The 7,740-nt window shown below is 27.2% G+C and overlaps 1 protein-coding gene across 2 annotated transcripts in view; it reads right to left on the bottom strand.

Moving 5' to 3' along the window:
- Positions 1–7,740, bottom strand: part of LOC101234890 (uncharacterized) — a 102,361-nt gene that overhangs the window by 75,395 nt on the left and 19,226 nt on the right. The window lies entirely within an intron of this gene.

Raw genomic sequence — 7,740 nt, 5'->3', positions numbered from 1 at the left:
ATCCAGTCACAATAAAACAAGTAAAAGTGTTCCTGAAACAAGTATATTTATTATTCTTAACTGGAACATATACTTTTATTATTCAAAACCACAACAGGAACCAAAACTGGAACCAAAAATCAATAATAAATATAGTTTTTTAAAGTTAATTTTATTTTTTTTTTCTATTTAATTCACCTCCATTAGACCGAGAAGGCCACTATAGACAAGAAGACTATATAACCCTCCCTCTACTCTATAACTCCAAAACACAAACCTTGATAAACAAGGTCGCTGCACGGAGAAACAAGTTAAGTACGGTACTACCAAGGACGTGGTGGGGATCAAACTCAGAACCTCTCGCTTATGAAGCAAGCGCTCTACCACTACACCATTACTGCATTAAACAAAATATTAAAGTAATAAAAATAACTAATAACGGAATCCAACAAAAGAAAAGTTTTCTTGACAAAAAAGAAAATTTTCTAGAAAGATTTTGTTTCTTTTGTTTGAGAGATTATCTCCAGCTGTAGAAAACAGTCTTTCAACATCTGTGGATGTCAGAGGTGGTATAAGGTACTTTTTTCCATCTTAGTTAATGCTAACTTTTTTTAGAATTTGAATTTTCTTTGTAGCTTTGCCAAAACTCAAGCCATTGGTCAATCCCACAAATCATTCGACGCTTCTTTTATCATTTTGGAAGATGAACATGCATTTGGTTCTATTTGAGTTTGAGATTTTGTAATAAGTTTTGTATAAGGGGTTGTCCATAAATTAAGTCACGCTTTAGGGGAGGAGGGGTTATTAGTTTTGTGATGACTGATACGAAACTTGGTACTAAAGTGTTGCGATGTTGTGACGAGGGGGGAGGGGTCTAAAAGGGTCAAAAATTGCATGACATAGTTTGTGGACAACCCCTTATGTGAATAAAAGATTTGTTTGTTTATTTTATCATCTTGAGATCCCTCATTGTCTCTTAAGCAAAATCAAATTTTTAAAGAAATTTCCCACTCGATCTTGCTGAAAATGTTTTTTGCAGTATGCTTTTCATCAATTTGAGAACAAGAGATGCAGAATTTGACAAAGTTCTAGTTTTTGGAAATAAAGCAGACCATCATCTCCAGATAGTCGTGATGAAATGATGACCATTCCTCAAGACAGACTGACACATGTTCAGCTAATGAGTGAACAAACTTTTCCTCAAGAGCAACTTCTTATTTCATATAAGTCTTTTTTTATATAAGTTGGATCCAGTAAACTTCTGTAATATTTTTTGTTAGCAATTTCGTAATTTAAAGCAAAAAGAGCATGATGCCCCAAAAATACAGCACCATTGACAATAGACCACAATTGGAGGTCAAGAACCATCATTTTAAATATTGAATTTTTGGCCTTTTTCAGAATTTTTGAAGAAGCTTGAACAAAGTTTTTGAGATTTTAATTTAGAAAAATTTGGAATTTAGCATGTCAGTTCTTTGTTTTTTCAATCGCATATTTAAGATAATGGAACTTTCTTTCTCTTTTTTAAACTCAATTCAGTATTATTGCTGGCTTTTAGATTTCCTGGCATAAGTTTGATGTCAGGATGATGAATTCTCAGGTATGGTGTTAGTTCATATAATCCTTGTTTTTTTGGATTGACTTATCAGCAAAGTTTTAAGAAACTTTGCTGTTGCATATTTTGCACTGAACCATTCTTGGATTTTTTTTTTCAACTATGAAGCATTTCCATGCTATACTTATTTTTCTTTTTAAATTCGTTTTGAATGAAATGACTTTTAATGTTGCTGGTTTGCGTCAACTGTTAAAAATATAACTGCTAAGTTTTTATTTACAATATTTAATGCAATGATTGCTACACAAATAACATCATTAACAATATTATTTTTCATAAAAAATTATAAACGATTATTTTTTAAAAATGATAATAACACTAAATAAAGCTTTATGATATCTATTCTCATTAATAATTTGAACAGAAATTTTGGCCAGAATTAAAATTTAAATAACCGGAACCAAAACAGGAACAGTAAAACCTGTCAGATCCAGAACCAGTACTAAACTGAATTTTGGTTGATCAATAGCATTAATCATTATATCAATTATTGTTATATATATATGGAAACTTCATTACAATTTAAGAAAGAGATTTAGAAATAAAAGTTAACCCATGATGTGGAGAGAACCAACCAATCATGCATTCAATTGTTATTTAAACATGGCCAATAAAGCAGAACTCAACAAGAAGAACAAGTTATAAATAAAACTAGAAATATATGAACAAGCTATAATGTATCAAAGCTATTTATCATCATGTAGCCAATTTTGCATGAATTTATATATATATATATATATATATATATATATATATATATATATATATATATATATATATATATATATATATATATATATATATATATAAATTAGTTTGTTATATATTATTTATTTTTTAAACTGAATTATTTTATTTAAATAATTATGGTATGAATATTTTGGTATAAAAATTTTTTACAAATGTTTTTTCACTATATATCATGTGGCTAATAACTTACGCTGTTAGCCACATGATATATAGTGCCCCATTTCTTACCTCTTGCAGTCTTGCGGCAAAAAAAGAGATATAACACTTCCACGAAAATGCCTTACAAATCATTGGAGTTGATGCAACCAACTTGAGCCATATCAATATATTTGTTTTGACATTGAAGAATTACTAGACAAGACCTGTATTAATATCCTTAAAAAGACACAAACCATCTAATAACCACTTAATTACCTTGCACCAATAGCAGAAGTCCCAACAGATTCCCATTCACTATAAATACTGCAATCACTACTACCTATCAGCAATTTTTATGAGAATCCACTCCACCATTTTATCAAAATACCACAAGTTAGTTGGTACAGATATTGCTCAAAAGTAAAAAAATGCTTTTTATGAAGAATCAAATAATAAGCCAGACCTATTAACCCAGGTAAACCATAACGATCTTGTGAGAGAACAAACAAAAAATAGAGGTTTTAGGTCTCGACTTAAGTAGTGGAATCATCTGCTGCCTAGAACCAATGTAAGCCATTTCAGCATTTTCATACAACACTGTCCACATTTTATTCAAAGGAAACCAAAGAATGTTTCTGAACAGACATTAATAATCTATTTCAAAAACTAGTAAAAGAACCCTCAAAACTTCTAACTTTATAATGGTATGCAAAGTCATTCCAGTTGTGCATGTCTAGCAGGCATTATGCTTGTATTTTATATTTTCTTGTATTTTTAATGTTTAAACCATGCTTAGTTTTTTTATTTTTGAGTCTCTATAACTATATATAACTATTTTATTTTTGAGTCTCTATAACATGTAGGAAAAATCTGAATTAAGTTTAGAATCAGTAGGTCAAAACTAATAAAGAACAGATAACTTTATCCTTGAGTGGTAATACTTGAAGACCAGTATTAATGGTTTATTATTCACTCAGAAAAATGTTAATAGAAAAAGCTGGTAATTTTAGTCCAAGTAAATTTAGATGTACAAACAATTTTTAGCATAAAGGAATATATAAAGTAAAAGCTTTGTTTTGAGTCACACAAGATTGTATTTTAGTTGATGAAACAAAAGATAAAGACTCACTTTAGCAGCAACCATGCTAGAATTTGCAAAAAAAAAAGACAATGAAAAGAGATGCAATTTTACAACAATAGAATAGAGGCTCAAACTTGCCGCTATAACAAGTTTAACTACATTCTTGATTTGTTTTTGAACCTTATCTAAAAAAGAAAATGTATCATTAAAAGAGTCAACGCAAACATGACATTAGCATTCCATTAGCCAAATTCATTTCAGAGGCCTGGTCTCAAAATTAATTCGATGTATGGAAAAAAGTAAAGATGGTTACTTTGTTATTTAAAAAAATCAAGTAAACATTACTGTCGCTGCTACTATTACTTCTTAATTCATCATGATTAAAAATCTAAATGATTGAAAAGATACTTTCAAGGAATTGCAAAAGAAAATGCAAATGTATTTACGTTTTTTAAAGCTAAAAGAAAAAAAGGAAGCCTAATAGGCTATTGAATATTGTTATTAAATAGCAAACATGTATTTTTAATGAAGTATCTCTTAAAGTACCGAAAATTACAGGTGAATGGTCATCAAACAAGATATTTTACAATAAGAAAATTAGTGAAGATACCGTTTACAGATATTGTGACCATAAAAAGGAAGGGAACTGTGTCTTCCTGAAAAAACAAAAAATGCTATAAAGTTGCAAAATAAAATAGTTACCTGGTTAAATGTTACATGCATTAAATCTATGAGTATAAAATTATATATTGACTATTTGAGATCAGTTGTTTTACTTTTTGATTGATTTATTCCTAAAATAGAACATTGAAGTTGTCCTGTTAGTTCTAGTAGGTTGTGTACTGGGTTTACTTTCACTTTTGTGTTTACTTACTTTCACTTTTGTGTTTTTTAAAACACAATAATGATAAAATACTAAATACAATAAAAACTTTAAAAGAACAGATTTAGGCTCTTTCTTGCACAGAACTGTTACAAAGTGTAATCATTTTTTAAAATTAACTGAGTCCTAAATAAAAAATATGACAATTGCTATATCAGCATATCAGAACTAAAGTATTTTTAAACAGATGTATCAATGTTAAAAAATTGAAATAACACATTTAAGAAATAACGCTTTTAAGAAATTTTAAGAAAGTTTAGTTGTAAGGTGTTTATTTTATGCAAATGAAATTGAAATTTGAAAGCAAATCATTTGTCTGTCAACATTTATGTTATAAATGCTCACAAAGAACTGCCTTTGTTTTATCAGATTATATTTGTTTTAATACCTCATTATTTGATCCAATTATACTTTACATAGATAACACTAAAATTGAAAATATTGACTTCTATATTAATAAACTCACGGAAAATTCAAATTATAATAATACTTGAAGAAACTTCTTCTAACACTTTTAAAAATAATACCAAAATTGTCACTAATATCATTCGAAATAAGACTGAAAATACTGATGTACAAAGAACATATGATGGTTTAAAAGGCATAGCATATTTCTCATTAATAGATAACTTTTTAATACTGGTATTGTAAATATTAACCTTAGTAACCGCATGGCTCTAAAATAATATGGTATTAATTACATAAGCATAGAACAAAATACAAAAACGTAGCATGATTACAGAAAATATAAAGTTACAGCTCCTTGACTTTCTAATTTACTTGGTTTTTTTGAAAAACTTTTAAAGTTATATTATAATGGAATGTTTTTTAGAATGTTTTTTACACCAGGCCTAAGCCATTTAGAAAATATTCAAAAAGGTAAATTATTTGAAAGCTTTCTAAAGCAAAAGTTGAAAAATACCGATACTTTATTATCCTAATCAACAATAAGTATGGTTGTGGCCCTGATAAATTAGATCTATCAAGAAGTTTGTTAGACTAGAAAACTCAAGATTGTGTTAATTGTGTTGGGCCATGAAAAGCAGTAGAAAATTTTCTATAATTTTATGTTCAATGCCAGCTACAGATTGAGTGTACAGATGCAATACATCAAACATTTTTAAATTAAACAAATTAATACCTTATTAGTAATTGTTGAAGAAACAGTAAATTCAATATATGATTAAAAAAAAATGAAAAACTGAAATTATCTTGAAATCAAGGGTTGCAATCTAATTTTGTTATGTTAAAAGTCAAATTTGACAATCTGGTTTTGTTATGTTAAAATTAAGAAAATTTATAAAAAACTTAAAGTTTTTTGCCATTGTAATTTTTTTGAGATAAAAGCAACTTTAACATTTTGAAAATTTTATTTTTGAATTTGTATATATAAAGGGTTCCTTTTATAATTTTTACAAAAATAATTTTCTCTCTGCTGAATTTTATTTTTGTTTTTTCATATCACTTTGTTTTTATGATTGATTCAAGTTTTATTTTAGCTAGTCAGTTTTTTTTGCATCTTCTTTCTTATTATTTAACTGAAATAATAATGTCTGACAAATTTTTTTTATTTCTGGCAAATTGTTTGTATTAAATCTCTCTTTTTATAAACTTGTTTTAAACAACTTCATATAGATTTTTTGTAAACTTTTTGATCTTGGTAAACGATAGTATTTGAGCAGACCATTCGAATCTTTTGATTTAAAATTTTTATAAAGCATAAAGCAGAAGCACAATACAATTAAAGCGTTTTAAAAACTTAGCCAGAAAAAGTATAAATATTAAGATGTGGAACACTTGTTGATACTTTATCAAACTGAAAAGCTACTATTTTAATTTTTTTTTGCTACATCGTAAATATAAGTGTGTGGACCGCGTCTTATGAATTTAGCTAATACAAAATCAGAAAAAATAATTATAATGGTTCAAAATTGAATTTGGATATTTAACAATTGCAAGCAATGAGATAAAATGGAATGATTTGTTTATGTTTAAATTTATCAGCTAATGCAAACTTCAAGCTGTCACAGAAGAAAAATTCAATTACTATTTAAGACCAGTCAGTGGCCCCGCTGGGGTTGGTTTCTCCCAGTCCGGTAAACGTTTGGTGTCACCCCTCTAGACTATCACTAACAGAGCTGACAACATGGGTTTTGAATTTCTGAAAGAAAAAAAAAAGGTCCTCAGAAAAAACGTTAAGGCATACAAAATACATTCTTTTGAACTTGAATAAAAGACAAAAGATTTTTGTATGAAATGAAGAAATAGCAGGGCTATTAATAAAGAATATCAGAAAATTAAAAATTGAAAACTATTGGTTAGGCCAAATGCAAAAATAAGTTAACACAAGCATTTTCTGTAAATATATATGAGAGATTGATTCATTGTCTCACTTGTTACTTTGTGTGTTCTACTTTTTTCAGTATTTCAATATTATAAAATATGCTGATTATCATTTTTACTTTGTTAAAATGCCTGATCAGCATATTTTAAAATATTGCATTGTAACTAAATTTAGTCTCAGTTATTTCGAATGATATTAGTGACAATTTTGGTATTATTTTTAAAAGTGTTAGAAGAAGTTTCTTCAAGTATTATTATAATTTGAATATAAAAGGCATTAAAATAAAACTTTGAATTTTTTGTTTAAGAAACAGATTGTACAATAATATATATATAAAAACAATATACATATATATATATATATATATATATATATATATATATATATATATATATATATATATATATATATATATATATATATATATATGTGACGCATCTGACCAAAACTAGTCAGATGTCGCGTTATGTTATATTGAGAAAACCATCAAAACATCTCAAAAATTCAATTTTTATCATTATTTATTTTTTTGCATAATTGTTTACATTATTATGTCTTATTACCCCTAACCCTAACCCTAACCCTGACCCTAACCCTAACCCTAACTAAAGCAACTAAAGCAACTTTTTATTTTAGTTTAAGAAGGGAGAAGTGTTTTTGTTTAAGAAGGGAGAAGTGTTTTTGTTTAAGAGAATTCTTTTTATTAATGGATTTAAATTTTTTTGCATCTTATTAATTCAATATTGTCTAATGTATTTATAACATAAGTTTTATTTATGAACATAAACTATGTTTACAAATATTTTACTGGTAACTGATAAAATCTATCTATAAATAAAAAAACTAAATTGTGATAAAACAAACAAAAGATTATGTTATGTATAAGAAATAAATAAGAATAAATAAATAAGAAATAAATTATGAGGAAATGGTGTGGCGCTAACCATTTT

Source organism: Hydra vulgaris, chromosome 11 (assembly GCF_038396675.1).
Source record: "Hydra vulgaris chromosome 11, alternate assembly HydraT2T_AEP".
Lineage (NCBI taxonomy): Eukaryota > Metazoa > Cnidaria > Hydrozoa > Anthoathecata > Hydridae > Hydra > Hydra vulgaris.
Note: the sequence above shows the minus strand (reverse complement) of the source record. Positions and strands in the feature narration are given on the sequence as shown.